General features: G+C 40.5%; 1 protein-coding gene across 2 annotated transcripts in view; it reads left to right on the top strand.

Annotated features, from left to right (window-relative positions):
* The window catches only part of RUSC2 (RUN and SH3 domain containing 2), a 67846-nt gene that overhangs the window by 22938 nt on the left and 25966 nt on the right, over positions 1 to 18942 (top strand). Inside the window, exon 1 of one of the 2 annotated variants that reach the window (XM_043566266.1) lies at positions 2431 to 2587. The exons of the other annotated variant lie outside the window; for it this stretch is intronic. The gene's annotated coding sequence lies outside the window, so the exon portion shown is untranslated. Of the gene's footprint in view, positions 1 to 2430; positions 2588 to 18942 lie in introns of those variants that run through there. 2 annotated transcript variants of the gene reach the window in all.

The following is an 18942-nucleotide window of genomic DNA, read 5'->3' on the forward strand; positions in this document are numbered from 1 at the left end:
CACATTCCTCAGTGGCTCCTTAGAGGGGAGCTGCCTCTGAAATATATGCATCAGCCCCACAGGAAGAGGAATGAGGATCTCTAGGCCAGCCCAGCAGAGCCAGAATTCTGAGATGCAGACCTTGAATAAGAGGGGCCTTTAAGGTCTAGAGTCAGCAAATTATGGCCCACAAACTGAAAATGGTTTTTACAATTTTAAAGAGTTCTATAAAAAAAAAAATACACCTACACACACACATGGCCCATGAAGCCTAAATATTTCCTATTTGTCCCTTTACATATTTACAGATAGAGTTTGCTGCAAGGAGAGTGGGTCTCACCAGTAGCTGCAGGATGTCAGAACATCTGTTTTGAATCCCAGTGTAGGCACTTGCAGAAAAAGAAGTATCAGCATCAATGAAGAATAGATTTCTGTTTCTCCTCTCCATGAGCTCTGGAGACCTGGCAAACTAACCCCATAGCGAGGGATTGCTGGGCTAGAAGGCTTGTGTTGGGTTTAGAACACAGTGTTGCCTTTGTTCTAACTGAGCAATGGAATACATCCTTTCATTAATGTTGCTTTCTCAGGCCTTTAGGCTAAATCCAGTTGGTAAGTACTGCTGCTAAATGTTGTATCAATGAGATACAAGCCTCCGATCAGTGTCCTGGGCTCAGGCGTTGGGAGAAGTAGGTTTGTGGATGGAGCAAGTGGGTGAGTGGAGGTGTTTCTTTCTGCTTGCATGTTTTTCACTCTTTTACACATTAGTGGAAACTAATACCTTATGTCTAGGTAAGCAGATTCCTAACTATTTCAACTGTTCCTCAAACCAGAAGTGGGGATTATAAACCTGAAGGAAAGGAACTGCTCTTCCCAACATGGCTTCCATGACCTGTAAGGAAAACCTAAAAGGCCAGGGCTCCACACCTATATGTATGAATGACAGTTATATTTCTAAAATACTTTGGTCCAAAGAATTTATAGCATTTACATTTGTTGCTACTTATTTTAATTTTTCGAATATTTTTCCTTGCCACAACACCAGAAGATAGATACAATTAGCCCCTTTACCTTTGAGAGGACAGGTACCCTGCCCCTAGATGACCCAGCAAGTCAGAGAAAAAGCCAAGAATGAAAGCAGTGTTCCCGTCCTTGGGCATCCTGCCACTAATCCTAGGCATGGGTAGCTTCCAAATGGAGCTGAGATCAAACCCCATATCTCTAGTGATCAAATCTGGTTGTTTCTGAGGCTGCATTGTTGTTCTGATGACCAGGTAGATAAGCCTTGAAAGACAGGGGGGAAAATGTATTGAATGAGTGGTTCACCAGCCTACCTTCTTGCCAGCACTCTAGCTCCTCAAGAGAATGATATGTCGTGTCACTGACGACGGTTATGAGTCAGCCACAGGCAGAAAGATGATGGAGTCACTGTTACCGTGAGCTTGGCTGATTGGCTGCTTTCTTTGCACTTCAGCATTCCTACCTAATGTGTGGTACATTTTTGTCATTCCACAGCAGTCTGCTGTGCACATGGCCCCTTAGTAGGTTATTTACATCATCTGTCCAGCTGTCAACCTTTTCACATCCCTGTCTGCCTAATAGAACAAGATGAATCTGTGTTAGGAGCTGCCTTTCAGGGAGATGAGTGGGATATCTATCCACAGAGTTCTAGATACTGTAGTCAAAGTGCAAGATCCCTGGGACCCCAATCTATAGGCCCCGAGGGATAAAGAAGTTTTCAGGAAAGATTTTCTGGGCACTGGCTCTAGGCCAGAAAGATGAGGGCTGGTTTCTTGGTGTTTCTATCCTGTTATGTTATGTCTAGGAAGAGCTTTGGCCAAATAAATTTTCAAGGAATTTGATCTACCTGCTAAAGACACTATGCAAATCAATTAAGGACGAGCCTAACCATATTTTGTTTTAGATATCTTTGTCTTGTAATGTCAGCACTCACTGCGCTAATCTGGAACTTGTGATTGATAAGGCCAAGCTTCTGGTTAGTTGAGAGAAGTCTTTTCTTGATCTTTGTCATTATTCAGATCATTTCAGTGCAGCCTGTTTGTATGTGTATGTATGTGTACACCCTTCCAAAACAATGTATTGGGTCTCTTGTCCAGGGCCTACCTGACTCTGGAGAATGCTATAAAGAACAGCTCTCAACTGAAATTCTCCTGGTCCCAGAGATTTGGGACCAGACAGCTGGACACATGACAGGTCTGTTTGTTCCCTTTCCCCTTCCCTGTCCCCTGTGAATTCTGAACTGTTTTCAACAAAGCTCACTTCCCTCAGAATCCAACTTAGCATCCTGGAGAAGCCTGAGGCCACTCTTATAGCAGGAAGCTGTCCTAGATTTGGGCAGTAACCAGTAGAACTTGATACTGACGCCAGAGTGTAAAAATAAACACCTCCTACAGTGCTGTCTTAATCCATTGGCATCAGAGTTGCTATTATTAACCCATAGGCCTCATAGGCAGCTGTGATGGGCAGACAACAGCCTGGACAGACCTATCCTCCCAGCCTGGGATCAGACTGTTTCTTTCCTACATCTACTGGGATCTGATCTGGGGCCCCTGGAGAAGCACCATCAGTCTGGGAGCATGCCCCACAACAGGTAATACTAGAGATGGAATAGTATCTTTGGTTTAGGAGAGCCTTAGGCTCCCAGGGCCAGACTGCCAGTCCAGAGTATAATCAGCACAGGCTGACTGGTTCAGTTCTAGTGCAGGGGAGGGGAAAAAAACAACATAACTCTTTCCATTTCCTTTCAATATTTTAAAGAGGTTTTGCCTACCAGTTCCCTAGACCTGGAGCCTTTAGATTTTCTGGAAAATTGGGAAAGAAGAGAAGAAAGGTTCCATTGATCATCTGCCAAAAATATAATAATAATAATGACCATGACTGAGCACATATCTTGTGTCAGGCGCTTTACATGCAATATCTTATTTAATTCTACCTCAAGCCTTTGAAGGAAGATATGACAGTTTTACAAATGAGGAAGCTGAAGTTTGGTGAAGTTGAGTAACTTCCCAAAGTCCATAGCTAGCAAGTAGTGTGTCACATTTGAATCCAGAACTGTCAACACCAAAATCCATGCTCTGAATCATTACAGAACTGAGGCTCCTGAATACTCAGGACTCAGGCCAGACCTTAGCCACCTGCTTTAGACATTTTTTTAAGTATACATCAATTTATTTTCATCTTAGTCTTATAACTAAAGCAAATACAGTATCTGGTACAGAGAAATGGTCTTTGCTGCCACCTGCTATTGAAGCAGTCCTGGTGCTCTTACCAAGCATGGTAAGCTGGACTGAAGAGACTATTTTCTAAAGTCTATCAGAAGGTAAGTCACCTCTGGGAAAAGGCTTTGAGTCTCATGGAGAATTCTCAGAAACTAGGACCCCTCTGCTGAGAAAAAGGCCAGACTGGAGACTGGTTCCCTAGGGGAGCAATGCTTTGATGGCTTCTAGCAGTCATGCTAAGGGAGGCATGTGTTTGGATGATAATATTTCCTTGAAGGGCAGCTAGACTTCTGTCTCTTCTTTCTCCTATCTCCCCCACCCTTTCTCCACAACTGGCTTGTGTAATTCAATCTAGATTCTTCTCATAGTCTACTTCACTGTGCACTTGTGGCCTTTTATTTACAGCTTTTGATAGACTGAAAGGATAGCAGCTTACCAGCCTGCGTGCCTCAGTCCACTGCCTTGGGGGAGGGGAAGCGGAGAACACTCTGGCCTTGTTTCCTGGAGGCTAGGGGCCAAAAGGAACAGCTAAAGAAAAAACAAGGGGTTGACCACATTGGGCCTTTTTTGTCCCAGCCAACTTGCTGCTGCAAATACACACTTGAGAGCTGTCTTCCTAACAGAGCACCCCGAGCTGGGCCTAGGACTACCCACATCTGGCACACTGTCTCTGGTCTTGGTGGTTTACTCCTCCCTTTGCTGCTCACCTACACCCAGCATTGGAAGGCTTAATCTCTCCATCTTCCTCCTCCATACCCTCAGCTGAAGAACTTGGTCTGTCAAGGTAGGAGCTAAATCTTTCCTAATTCTCTATAGTTGTCTTCTCTTTCTCCAACCTACATCCTCTAAAGAGATAGGATTTATAGCAAATTCTCAATCTCTGGAGACTTCTAACTGTAGCAAATAGAAGCCAGCCACCTGGAAGTGTGGGTGTGCATGTGTGTCTGTGTATTTTTGTTGAAAGGCAAGAAGACGGTGAGTGGAAGGACGTTAACTAGCACTCTGCATAGGAACCTTTCCTTGGGCTCCAGGTTTTAATTTGGCTTCATTTGTAATTAGAGCTGAAAGGAACCTTAAGAGGTCATGTGATTCAGCCTGCTGCCTCCAAACAGGTGCTATGAGTTGAACTAAGGAAGGAATCAAATAGTTGACCTACTAGAGAAAGCTATACTCTTGATGGCTGAATGAGTAGAAAAGAAGAATTTTTTTTTTTACTAGGTATAATCTCTTTTGAGCAGAGAAAGACTCTGGGACAACTAGGTTTATTATTACCAGATTTGTAAGGAATAAAGAAAAGCAACCCTTTATAGGTCAGTGAGGATCAGTGGCTTCTAGTTTATTCTTTTCCTAGCTATAATTCCCAGTGCTACAATCTCCATTCATTGAATTGGAGCCTTGGGAGCGTCAGGTACAGCTGAGCCTGAGAGGTGAAGGCTTAGGCTTATTAGGGGTTCCACCAGGTTCCACCTGGATATTCTGTCAGCTACTTTGATTACATTAAAGAAAGATGCCTGCATATTTCCAGGTCACAAGGGAAGACATACTTGAGGAAAAGAAGATCTGCCCGTACCAGGTAGTCCTAGGAAAGAGCCCATTCTACTTCAGAGCCACGCCTTTTGTATAGTGTTTGTATTTGACTTTAGGGAGTGCACTTTGAGCTGAACCTTTCTGTGACATATTTGAAAAGCTGAAAGCAAAGCAAAGCTCTGTGCTTAGAAAGAGGATTCTATATTAGGGAGTCCTCGTAAGGAAGCAGTTGGGTGTGTCTGGGACAACCCTTCAGGCCTCTTCCAACACACTCCCAGCATGCTGGCTGGTCTCATTTGGAATCCAAAATAACATAATATCTGTTCAGAGCAGTGGCCTCCTCAGTTAGGAGCAGCTACATGTAACCAGGAGGAAAGACAGATGAGCTCTGGTATTATTGGCTGCTATTTCATTTGTGAAATTGGACTCCTGATGCCATAGCCAGGTGCTCTTAAGCATCTAACATTCTGTTTATTCTTTCCTTGTAACTCCATGCAGACACGCTTGGGTATCACTATTACCACCAGTTCTTCAATCTCCAAATTCTTTCAGCATCTCTCACACATTTCAAAGAGAGGCACTTATCTTGTAAGAAATTCAAAATCTCCATCAAATCTCAAGGCCTTTAGGGGCGCCTGGATGACTCGGTTGAGCGTCTGACTTTGGCTCAGGTCATGATCTCACAGTTCATGGGTTCGAGCCCCACATCAGGCTCTGTGCTGACAGCTCAGAGCCTGGAGCCTTCTTCGGATTCTGTGTTTTCCTCTCTCTCTGCCCCCGCCCCTGCTCATACTCTCTCTCTCCTTTAAAAATAAATAAATATTTTTTTTTAAATCTGAAGGCCTATAAAGACATAGGATCTTGGCAGGTATGGAGGGTAGTGACACAAATTGATTTTCCTGAATTAATGTAGAAAATTCATTTTTGCCCTCAGAAGTAACTCTGCTATTAGCGCATCTATTATTTTCCACACCTCTTTGATTTGGGAGCCATGAAGAAAGAGAGAAGAGATGATTTCTATCAGTTAATCATTTGTTTCACTCTCCATTTCCCCAACCCAACAAAACATGTTGGACAGTCTTGCCTTTGCCTTTGCCTTTGCCTTTGCCTTTGCCTTTGCCTTTGCCTTTGCCTTTGGCTTTGCCTAGAGGTTTTCAGAATTTCTCCCGCTAAGGCACAGGCTCTCCTAGAAGTGCCTTTGGGGACCCCCACAGTGGAGAGAGGGATTTGGAGTGTATGGAGCTCTAGGCCTCCCCTGTTTCAACCAGAGTAGCTCTGTTTTATGTATTAGGACTAAAAAAATTTGAGACCACTGCTTTAACACTTATCCTGAAATGTCTTTCTTGCCGCCTTAGCCCTTTCCACAGACATGTTGGCAATGATTTTAACAAAATTAGGAGACCCTCAAGTTGGGCTTTTACCCCTGAACTTCCAGCACAGTGCTTCATAGTAGGATGCTTGTGGGTTGATTGCTTGCTTGAGTGATTGACTAACTCTTCACATGATATTAATTAATAGCCTCGGAATGCTTCTAGATCAGGGAGAAGTATACAGTAGTCATCCACAGTTTCACTTTCCACGGTTTCAGTTAACCCGTGCACATTCAACCATGGTCCCTCTGGAAGCAGATCCTCCTTCCGACAGTTGTCAAAGGGTCAGTAACCTAGCACAACATCACAATGCCTATGTCATTCATCTCCCTTCATCTTCTCACAGAGGCATTTTATCTCACATCATCACAAGAAGGGTGAGTGCAGTACAATGAGATATTTTAAGGAAGACCATATCCACATAACTTTTATTATAGTATAGTGTTAAAATTGTTCTGTTTTATTGTAAGTTATTGCTGTTAATCTCTTGCTATGCCTAATTTATAAATTAAACTATCACATGTATGTACGTATAGGAAAAAAACATAGTATATATAGGGTTCAGTGCCCTCCGTGGTTATAGACATCCACCAGGGGTCTTGGAACATAGCCCCTGCAGATAAAGGAAGACTACTATAGTATCTCAGAGTTTATTTGATTTGTTATGATTTGAGCACTTCTGACTTTTCCTACTGAAATCAGTCTACAATTTGTGGTAAAAACATGGCCAGAGGTGTTACCTACTATAGGTTGTTTTTGGTGTACAGGATATCTGACCTAGGTCAACACAAACAAATGTACTCCTGTTGTTTTCCAAAGAAGAGTTTCCTGAGGTGAAAGCTAAGCAAAGAAATTATTGGGAAAGACTGGGAACAGAAGTCTACTAGGATCACATAGTCTTATCTATTTTTTAATACTGCTTGCTTTCACTAAAAATTACCTGCCTGGATAGTTTCCACAACTACTCAGTGTCTTGATTGTGGAAAATGCAGATCTTTTTTCTTCACTGAGCTATACTTAACAATAATATCCATGCTATTTATCTCAATATAAACACATCTGAATATCTTTTTTAGGTTTGTTTCTTTATTTTTTTGGTTTGGCTTTATTTTTTTTTTAACTAACATGTTTTATGAAAGTTATATATACATTTAGTTTTTTAAAAAGCCAAATAACAGGGGCACGTTGGTGGCTCAGTCGGTTGAGTGTCTGACTCTTGATTTTGTCTCAGGTCATGATCTCACGGTTTGTGGGTTCGAGCCCTGGATCGGGGTCCGTGCCAACAGTGCAGAGGCTGCTTGTGATTCTCTCTCTCCCTCTCTCTGCCCCTCCTCCCGTCATGCACACTCTCTTTCTCTCTCTCTCTCTCTCAAAATAAATAAACTTAAAAATAAATAAAAATAAAAATCCAAATAAGAGAAAATGTACGTTAGTAGGAAAACTGGCAAAATCCAAATAGTCTGCAAATCTAGTTAATGGTAATGTGTACAATGTTAATGTCTTTGTTTTGACAAATGTACAAGGATTATGTAAAATGGTAATAGGAACTGGTTGGAGGACATTCAGGAACTCTCTGAACTATCTTTGATGGTTCAAATATTATTTCAAAATAAATAACTTTCTAAAATTGAAAATTATTCCAAAATAAATAGTCAATTTTTAAAAGTTTATACACAGCAGTAAAGGTCTTCACAATGAAAAAAGTCAAATAGTGCCAAATATGGGCAATCTGAGCATCAAAATCAGTAATACCAACAGTGGATTATGACCCATTCAATTAAGAAAGAAAGAAAGAAAGAAAGAAAGAAAGAAAGAAAGAGAGAGAGAAAGAAAGAAAGAAAGAAAGAAAGAAAGAAAGAAAGAAAGAAAAGAGCCCAGGAGTCTACAAGAGTCTATACAGATACCAAAGGAAGAAAGGGAGGGAGGGAGGGAGAAAGAAAAGAAGTTGTTCTTGTATTAGAATGCCAGCTAATAAACGTAGAAAGAATAATAGCTGATTCAGACAAAAATCATCAATGGATGCTAGCATTTTTTTTTAATTTTTTTTCAACTTTTATTTATTTTTGGGACAGAGAGAGACAGAGCATGAACGGGGGAGGGACAGAGAGAGAGGGAGACACAGAATCAGAAACAGGCTCCAGGCTCTGAGCCATCAGCCCAGAGCCCGACGCGGGGCTCGAACTCACGGACCGCGAGATCGTGACCTGGCTGAAGTCAGACGCTTAGCTGACTGCGCCACCCAGGCACCCCAAGGATGCTAGCATTTTTAAAGAGTAATAGCAATGCTTTACATTTCTATAAAAACACTATAGTTTATGGAGCACTTTCACACACTGTTTTGAGTAGGCTACTGTTCACCTCTGTAATGGGGTGTATAATGTATCTCCCATTAGCCTTCATATCCTTTTTTTGTTTTTACCATAGTGATTCCCCATAAAACATCCTGGCCCAGGAATAGGAATGCTTAGTAGCCAGTGGTTATATTCATAAACGTTTTATTTTCACCATCCCTAGACTTTCTAATAATCTCTTGCTACTTGGTTATCTTTGAGATTTCATCCTTTATTTAAAACATTTCACACATAGCTGATTTGTATTCTGTATCTGACATTTTTAATATCTGAAGTCCTTGCAGTTTAAATCTGTTGTTTTCTCTGTTATTCATATATGGTGCTTCCATGTGTATTTGTGATCTTTGATATTAACTAATTTTTGTTTGTTTTTTAATTTTGAGAATCCTGTCTGCTTAAGCTGAGGTAGTTTCCTCCAGTGAAAATATATATCTGCTTCTCCCAAAAGTTGGAGGGAACCACCATCCCTGGATCACTTGAACGTACTTCAAAGGTCTCAGCTTAATGTAGGAGTCTCAGGTTTAACTCCCTCACCTTTCAGTTGTCCAAAGGCTTGTCATTCTGACCACAATCAGAATGTTTTGGGAACTGGCCCACGAGGAACCCTGGCCCTCCTCCTTGCTTACTCCACAGCTCATGATTTTTCTCCTTTTGAGGGGGATAGGAGGAGTAGCCTTAGAGATTTCTTCTGTTTACCTGAGTCCTGAAATGCTTTAAAAGGTGTATGTTATATAGGATCTAGGTTTTTTGCAGTAGAAGGGTCTCCCTTAATATCTTGTTCACCATATTCGGAAAGCAGAAATTACTGTATACAATTTGATATTCTACTTTTTTTTATTAGCTTTTAAGCCTTTTTCTATACTAGCCTTCATAAATATCCAATAGAATTTGATATTTAGAATGTTTTTTTAATTTTTTGCTATTGCAAGTAATACTGCAGTGACCATGATTGTGGAAATGTCAGGTAAATCTGGGGTTGAGGATAGAAAGAGAAAGCATACCTGTTATTCTGGGCAAGGGTTGCAATCTCAAATGCTTTATAGGATCAAGGAAAATAATGCAAATGCAAATGAATAAAGTGAACCTGGCTAGTTACAAAACTCCATGAGGAGTGATGGGAACATGTCAAACGGAAGGGCACATGCCTATCTTATGAGGGCAGCCACTTCTCAATTCCAGCCAGTTGTTACTATCTGGAAATGAGGGCCTGGTACATGGTCAGTTTTTTCAAGCAAGACAAACTGAAATCCAGATTTTTTTTTATTTTTTATTTTTTTAGAAATCTCCAAAATTTTTATATATTTATTTTTTTATTTTTAATATTTATTTATGTTTGGGAGAGCGCAAGTGGGGGAGGGACATAGAGAGGGGAACAGAGGATCTGAGGTGGTCTCTGTGCTGTCAGGCTGACAGCAGCAAGCCTGATGTGGGGCTCGAACTCATGAACTGCAAGATCATGACCTCAGCCAAAGTCAGTCGCCCAACCAACTGAGCCACCCAGGTGCCCCTCCAAAATTTTTGTTCTTATGATGGCATTTTAGGTGCAAGCCACATAAAACCTATTGACACACAAGATGTGACTGTCACGCTGTCACTTTGCAACATATGCTCTAAGATCATGACTGGGAATAAATGGTAGGGAAGTGCTGACTGAAGACACAGCTGTTTAGTCATCTTTCCATCCGTGGTATGAAAATGGAGAGAAATGAAGGGTTAAGAGTTTAAGATCTTGGCACTGAGAATTTTTTTACTAAGTCTCAGCTTTTTGGTTTTTATCTTCCTTCCTTCCTTCCTCTCCTCCTTCTCATCAGATGTGCTGTTCTCAGGCTAAGCTAAGCTCCCAAAAGTTATCTTGGGTCCAGCTAGCCTGCTGGGCTTGCCATCCAGTAGCCTTATCAAATAAACATTGGTGATGCCCTACTAAGTTCCAAGGTTTTGTGCTAATAATTACCTATCAAGATATAAGACACAGCCCCACACTGCAAAAATGTGCTGTCATGAAGAGATAAATAACAAAATAAACTGGCCAAGGTTTGGTACCAAATGAGTTGTGCAGACGATTGGTATTGAAGTTCAAGAGAAAATTCCTGTGATTAAGAAAAGCTTCCAGGGCACCTGGGTGGCTCAGTTGGTTGAGTGCCTGACTTCGGCTCAGTTCATGATCCATCTCTCAACTCTTCATGGGTTCAAGCCTTGTGTTAGGCTCTGTGCTGACAGCTCAGAGCCTGGAGCCTGCTTCAGATTCTCTCTCTCTCTCTCTCTCTCTCTGCCTCTCCCCTGCTCACACTTTCTCTCTCTCTCTCTCTCTCTCTCTCTCTCTCTCTCTCTCAAAAATAAACATTTTAAAAAAAATTTTTTTCAACGTTTTTTTAATTTATTTTTGGGACAGAGAGAGACAGAACATGAACGGGGGAGGGGCAGAGAGAGAGGGAGACACAGAATCGGAAACAGGCTCCAGGCTCTGAGCCATCAGCCCAGAGCCCGACGCGGGGCTCGAACTCACGGACCGCGAGATTGTGACCTGGCTGAAGTCGGACGCTTAACCGACTGCGCCACCCAGGCGCCCCAAAAATAAACATTTTAAAAAGAAGGGTGATGGGTATTGAGGAGGGCACCTTTTGGGATGAGCACTGGGTGTTGTATGGAAACCAATTTGACAAAAAATTTCATATATTGAAAAAAAAGAATTAAGAATTAAAGAGGATCTAAATTAAAAAAAAAAGAAGGAGGAGGAGGAGGAGGGGGAGGAGGAGGAGGAGGAGGAGGAGGAGGAGGAGGAGGAGAAGAAAGAAAAGCGTCCAGACATGGTAGGCTTTGAGCTAGGTCCTTTAAAAGAAAAGAAAAGAAAGAGAAGAGAAGAGAAGAGAAGAGAAGAGAAGAGAAGAGAAGAGAAGAGAAGAGAAAAGAAACGGAAGGGAAGGGAAGGGAAGGGAAGGGAAGGAAAAGAAAAAAGAAGAAAAGAAAAGAAAAGAAAAGAGAAATAGGGAGAGAGTATTCCAGATATCTTCCCAGTGGAGTAACCCAAAACTCAGAATTCAGAATAAATTTGGCATGTAATGGAACATGGTTCGATAAGTAGGAAGGAATTTTGAATGTCACATTAAGGAATTTGGATTATCCTGTAGGCAGTAAGGAGCCATTGAAGACTTTTTAGTAATAAGGTGATATATTAAAGGCTGTGCTTTGGGAAGATTAATCTTGTGTCATTAAATAGGATAGCTGGGAGGAAAGAGATGGAATGAAAGCACTAGAAAGCATGAAACTAGTAGAAAAAGTATATAATAATTCAAAGGAGAGGTAATGCAGATCTGAATTAGAAAGATTGGGAGTAAGAGTGGGAATTTGAGAGGCAATATAACAAGTGGTTAATAAGAACACTGACTTTAGAATCAGACATTTCTTTATCTGAATCTCAGATCAGATATTTACTGACTGAGTTATCTTAGGAAGATTTTTAATATCCCTGAACCTCATTTCTCATCCATAAAATAGACATAATAATACTTAGCTTAGAGAGTGGTTATATGGATTAAATGAGATAATGTAAGTTAGTGCTTAGCATAATAGTTGGAATATAGTAAAGCACAATAAATTATTAGATCAATGCCGAAAATATTTGAAAAAAAGATTCGGCATGACTTGGTGATTGAATGTAGAGAGAGTCCAGATAACTCTCAGTGTTTTCAGGCTTGTGTTTGTTACTGATAGTCCAAAGAAGGCTGAGAGATTTGATTCTGGAAGTTCTGGAAGAATGTAAGATTTGGAAATCAGTGGCATAATGGGAAGGGCCAAATACTTCTCAAGTTGAAAAGACTTCACATCTGAGCCTTGCTGTAAATCTACATTATTTTTCATTATTTGTAAAATTTTTAAATTTGAGTATATTTGACTATAAGTCTACATTTTTTTTAAATTTTTTTTAACGTTTATTTATTTTTGAGACAGAGAGAGACAGAGCATGAACGGGGGAGGGTCAGAGAGAGAGGGAGACACAGAATCTGAAACAGGCTCCAGGCTCTGAGCAGTCAGCACAGAGCCCGACGCGGGGCTCGAACTCACATACCACGAGATCGTGACCTGAGCCGAAGTCGGACGCTTAACCAACTGAGCCACCCAGGCGCCCCTATAAGTCTACATTTAAAAGTGTGCCAGGTATTGGTTTATTAAACCATGAAGAAAGAATGATCTAAGAGGAAGAACTAGGAAGATTAAAGCCAAAGGGAAAAGAGGGTTTCAATAGGAGAAAATAGTCAAATAAAAAAATTTTAATAATGTAAGTTCAAAATTAAACTATTTCAGACCAAGTATTACAAGACAGACAGACTTTAGGTAGTTAAGAAATGGTTAGGGAGAAAATAAAGTTAACATAATCTATTCTTTTTATTTTTTTTATTTTTTTGAGAGAGAGAGAGACAGAGTACAAGTGGGGGAGGGGCAGAGAGAGAGAGGGAGACACAGAATCCGAAGCAGGCTCCAGGCTCTGAGCTGTCAGCACAGAGCCCAATGTGGGCCCATGAGCCAAGTGGTGAGATCATGACCTGAGCCAAAGTCCCACCCAGGCACCCCAACATAATCTATTCTTTTAAGAATTTTTGTGTTGAAAAAAACAGGAGAAAGAGGGTATTGTCTCAGGCCCTTGGGTTGACATGCCAGTGATGCCAGAAATGCCTCTGCTTTCTGTATACCTGAAATTCCATCACCCTTACCCAGTTGCAGAAACTTCAAAGACTTCTGTCTCTGTGGAGCTGAGCAACACTGTTGATTGCTGCTGCAACTTACTCCTTTTAACAGATTAATGGAGATATAATTGATGTACCATGTTTCACCAGTTAAAGTATACAGTTTAGTTGTTTTTAGCATATTCACAGAGTTGAGCAACTATCACCACAATCTAATTTTAAAACATTTGCATCATCCCACAAAGAAATCCCATACCTGTTAACAATCACTCCCTATTTTCCCCGTTCCCCAAGTCCCTGTCAGCCACTAGCCTACTTTTTGTCTCCGTAGATTTGCCTAATCTGTACATTTCATATAAATGCAGTCAAATCATATGTGACCTTCCATATTTGGCTTTTTCCACTTAGAGTAATGTTTTCAAGGTTCATCTATGTTATAACATGTTTCAGTACTTCATTCCTTTTTTTGTTGAATAATATTCCATTTTATGAACATATCACATTTTACTTATCCATTCATCTATTGAAAGACACTTGGTTGTTCCCACTTTTTGGCTATCATGAATAATGCTGTGAATATTTGTATACAAGCTTTTGTGTGAATTTTTGTTTTCATTTCTTTTGGGAATATCTCTAGGAGTAGAATTTCTGGGTCATATGGTAACTCTATATTTCACATTTTAAAGAACTTCCAGACTGTTTTCCAAAGTGATTGCACCATTTTACAATCCTCCCAGCCATGTATAAGGGTTCTGATTTCTCCACATTATCATCAATACTTGTTATTGTCCGTCTTTTAGATTTTAGCCATTCTAGAAGGGTGAAGTGGTATTTCATTTTAGTTTTGATTTGCACTTCCCTAATAACAAATGACATTGGAATTCTTTTCATGTGCTTATTGACGATTTTTATGTCTTATTTGGAGAAATATCTATTCAAATCCTTTGTCCATTTTTTAATTGAGTTATAGATCTTTTTATTATTGAGTTGTTAAGAGTTCTTTATATATTCTGGATAGCAATCTCTTATCAGAAATATGATTTGCAGAAGTGCCTGGGTGTCTCAGTTGGGTAAGCATCTGACTCTTGGTTTCAGCTCAGGTCATGATCTCATAGTTTATGAGTTCAAGCCCCTCATTGGGGCTTGTGTGCTGCCGGCACAAAGCCTGCTTGGGATTCTCTCTCCCTCTCTCTGCTTCAACCTTGCTCGTGTTCTCTCTCTCACTCTCTCTCTCCCTTCCTCTCAAAATAAATAAATAAAACTTTAAAAAAGAGAAAGAAATATGATTTGCAAATATTTGCTCCCATTCTGTGGGTTGTCTTTTCACTATCTTGATTGTATCCTTTGAAGCAAAAAGCTTTAAATTCTTATGAAGTCCACTTTATGTTTTCTTTTGTCACTTGTACTTTTGGCATTGTGTCTAAGAATATATTGCCTGACTCAAGGTTATGAAGAATTACTCCTTTTTTTTTTTTTTAAAGCTTTCTTTTAACAGATCTTTTTTACCCCCACATGAACAGGGGTCTTCTCTTCTAAGCCGTTTGAGTCAGATCTGTCTATTGCTCACTCTCATTTACACTCAAGGTTCATCTTTTTTTATACTACGCGTGTTCAACAAGACTTGGACTCACCATTTTCTATCTGCCCAAGCACTGTGCTAGGTTTTGTGGGAAACACAAAATAAAAATTCTGTCTTATACGCTGGATATTGGGCAAAGATGAATTTAACTTGGACTTTGCAGTTAAAAGAGACATTAAAGTGGATATGAAAAAAAGAACAATATGGGGCGCCTGGGTGGCGCAGTCGGTTAAGCGTCCGACTTCAGCCAGGTCACGATCTCACGGTCTGTGAGTTCGAGCCCCGCATCAGGCTCTGGGCTGATGGCTCAGAGCCTGGAGCCTGTTTCCGATTCTGTGTCTCCCTCTCTCTCTGCCCCTCCCCTGCTCATGCTCTGTCTCTCTCTGTCCCAAAAATAAATAAAAGTTGGAAAAAAAAAAAGAAAAAAAGAACAATAAACGCATCAAAAGACAAATGATTTACTTAATCAAAACTGTTTGTGGACTAATGCTACTTTTTCATGAATTTTGCATCAGTATGCAATGAAATGAGAAAAGTAATGATATGCTTATTTTTATGAAATGATGATAGTTGATGCAAAGTTTTTTTTTTAAGTTTATTTATGTATTTTGAGAAAGAGCATGGCAGGGGCAAAGAGAGGGAGAGAAAGAGAATCCCAAGCAGGCTCTGCACTGTCAGTGCAGAGCACAAACCACGAGATCATGACCTGAGCTGAAATCAAGAGCCGGTCACTTAACCAACTGAGCTACCCAGGCACCCCTATTTTGTTTTTTTAATGATGCTACTTGGCAATGTAAGAAATTGGCAATCCCATATTGATCTACTGAGTTTTATGGGATTTTTTTCCTGTCTGTAAAACTCACAGCCTGTAGCCACAGGTTCAGAAGACAGATAATTTCTGGCTCTGGGCTGATCAGTGAAGACTTGGCGGATGAGTTGATCTGAGCCTTGTAGATTCTGAATAATTCTGAGTAGAGATCCAAGTGTAACAGGTAGGAGAATCTGAACAAAGGCAGCAGAGTGGAAATGAGATTATGGGAATACTACTTAACAATGAGAAAGAATGAAATCCTGCCATTTGCAGCAACATGGATGGAACTGGAGGGTATTATGCTAAGTGAAATAAGTCAGAGAAAGACAGATATCATATGTTTTCACTCATATGTGGAACTTGAGAGACTTAAGACCATGGGGGAAGGGAAGGGGAAAAAATAGTTACAGAGAGGGAGGGAGGCAAACCATAAGAGACTCTTATATACAGAGAACAAACTGAGGGTTGATGGGAGAGGGGAAAATGGGTGGTGGACATTGAGGAAGGCACATGTTGAGATGAGCACTGGGTGTTGTATGTAAGCGATGAATCATGAGAATCTACCCCCAAAACCAAGAGCGCACTGTAAACACTTTTTGTTAGCCAATTTGACAATAAATTATATTTAAAAATAAAAAAAATAGGGGTGCCTGGGTGACTCAGTTGGTTAAGCATCTGACTTTGGCTCAGGTCATGATCTCACAGTTTCTGGGTTCAAGCCCCACATTGGTCTCTGTGCTGACAGCTCAGAGCCTGGAGCCTGCTTTGGATTCTGTGTCTCCCCCTCCCTCTGCCTCTCCCCCTCTCATGCTCTGTCTCTCTCTCTTGAAAATAAACATTTAAATAAATTAATTATTTAATTAATTAATTTTAAAAAATGGAAATGAGATAGTGAAACAAGTTTGAAGGACTACATGATGAAGTATGGGAAGTAGGGTTGTATAGAGAGGGAGTAGATAGATAGCAAAGATGGAGGACCTTGAAAGCCAAAATGAGTTTGAACTTAATTCTAAGGATAATGGGAAACCATTAAAAGAGGTAGAAGGAGCGACATATGGAAGAAAGATGGTACTTTAAGGAGATGAATCTGGTAGTACTGGAAGGTAAATTGCAGGTGAGAATACTAATTAGGAGCCAGTTGGGGTTTATAATGTGACAATATTTGTATTTTGTTTCTAACCGGAAAATAATTTGATCTTTCATCAAAAACACTATAGATCTTTGGCAGTAGTGGGTAGAAGATAGGTGATGGTGTGGTGAAGTAAGCCAAGCACTTAAAATGTGAAAGCTGCCACCTTCTATAGGCAACTACAAACATTTCCTAAGTAGTGGCTCTCCAGTACAATGCATGGCTTAGCTTCACAGAAATCTCAGGGACAAAGACCATGGCCCTCGAGCTCTTATAGTAAGAAGCTAGAACTCTATGCTTGGTCATGGGGATTGGCTTTGCCCTACACTAAAGCTCCTTATCCAACCCACTTTGAGGTCTGTTTCAGGGAAGAGGGAAGTACAGCCATACCTCAGGGATATTGTGGGTTCTGTTCCAGATCACTGCAATAAAGTGAATATTGCAATAAAGCAAGTCAAATGACTATTTTGGTTTCCCAGTGCATATAAAAGTTACAATTATACTATACTATAGTCTGTGAAGTGTGCCATAGCATTATGTCTTTAAAAAGGTGTATGCCTTAATTTAAAAATACTTTATTGCTAAAAAATGCTAACCATCATCTTAGCTTTCAGTGAGTTGTAATCTTTTTGCTGGTAAAAGGTCCTGCCTCAGTGTTGATGGCTCCTGACTGATCAGGGTGTGGGTGCTGAAGGTTGGGGTGACTGTGGCAAGTTCTTAAAATAAGACCATGAAGTTTTCCACATTTATTGACTCTTTCTTTCACAAACAATTTCTCTATAGCATTCAATGCCATTTCATAGCATTTCACCCACAGTAGAACTTCTTTTGAAATTAGAGTCAATTCTCTCAAACCCCACACTGCTTTATCAACTAAGTTTATGTAATTTCTAAATCCTTTGCTGTCATTTCAACAGTCTTCACAGCATCTCCACCAGGAGTAGATTCCATCTCAAGAAACCACTTTCTTTGCTCATCCATAAGGAGCAACTCCTCATCCATTAAAATCTTATCATGACAGTAATAGCAATTCAGTCACATCTTCAGGCTCCACTTCTAATTCTAGTTCCCTTGCTATTTCCACCACATCTGCACTCACTTCCTCCACTGTAGTCTTGAACCCCTCAAAGTCATCCATTAGGGTTGAAATCAGCTTCTTCCAAACTCCTGTTAATGTTGATATTTTGACTCTTCCCATAAATCATGAGTGTTCTTAATGGCACCAGATGTGGTGAATCCTTTCCAGAAGATTTTCAATTACCTTTGCCCAGATCCATCAAAGGAATCACTATATATGGCACTAGAGCCTGATGAAAGGTATTTCTTAAACAATAAGACTTGAAAGTTGAAATGACTTCTCGACCCATGGGCTGCAGAGTGGATGTTTTGTTAGCAGGCTTGAAAATAACATTAGTGTCATTGTACCTCTCTATCAGAACTCTTTGGTGACCAGGTGCCTTGTCAACGAGCAGTGGTATTTTGAAAGGAATCTTTTTTTTTTCTGAGCAGTAGGCCTCAACAGTGGGCTTAAAATACTCAGCAAACTATGTTGTAAACAGATGTGCCGTCATCCAGGCTTTGTTCCATTTACAGAGCACAGACAGAGTAGATTTAGCATAATTCTTAAATGCCCTAGGATTTTTGGAATGGTATATGAATGAACACTGACTGGTTCCAACTTAAAGTCACCAGCTGCCTTAGCCCCTAATGAGAGTCAACCTATCGTTTGAAGTTTGAAGCCAGGAACTGACTTCTCCTCTATAGCTATGAAAGTCCTAGAAGACATCTTCTTCCAATATATGGCTGTTTTGTCTACATTGAAAATCTGTTGTCTCATGTAGCCACCTCCGTTAATGATCTTAGCTGGCTCTTCTGGATAACTTGCTGCAGCTTCTACATCAGCACTTGCTGCTTCACCTTGCAACTTTATGTCACGGAGATGGCCTCTTTCCTTGAACCTCATGAAGCAACCTCTGCTAGCTTCCAACTTTTCTACTGTAGTTTCCTCACCTCTCTCAGCCTTCACAGTATTAAAGAGAGTTAGGACCTTGCTGTGGATTAGGCTTTGGCTTAAGGAAATGTGGCTGGCTTGCTCTTCTATCCAGACCACTGAAGCTTTCTCCTTATCAATAATAAGGCTGTTTTGCTTTCTTATGATTCATGTGTTTAGCAGAGTAGCACTTTTAACTTCCTTCAAGAACTTTCTTTTGCATTTACAACTTGGATAAGTGTTTGACACAGAGGCCCAGCTTTTGGCCTATCTCAGCTTTAAACACGCCTT

This window comes from Prionailurus bengalensis, chromosome D4 (genome assembly GCF_016509475.1).
Source record: "Prionailurus bengalensis isolate Pbe53 chromosome D4, Fcat_Pben_1.1_paternal_pri, whole genome shotgun sequence".
Lineage (NCBI taxonomy): Eukaryota > Metazoa > Chordata > Mammalia > Carnivora > Felidae > Prionailurus > Prionailurus bengalensis.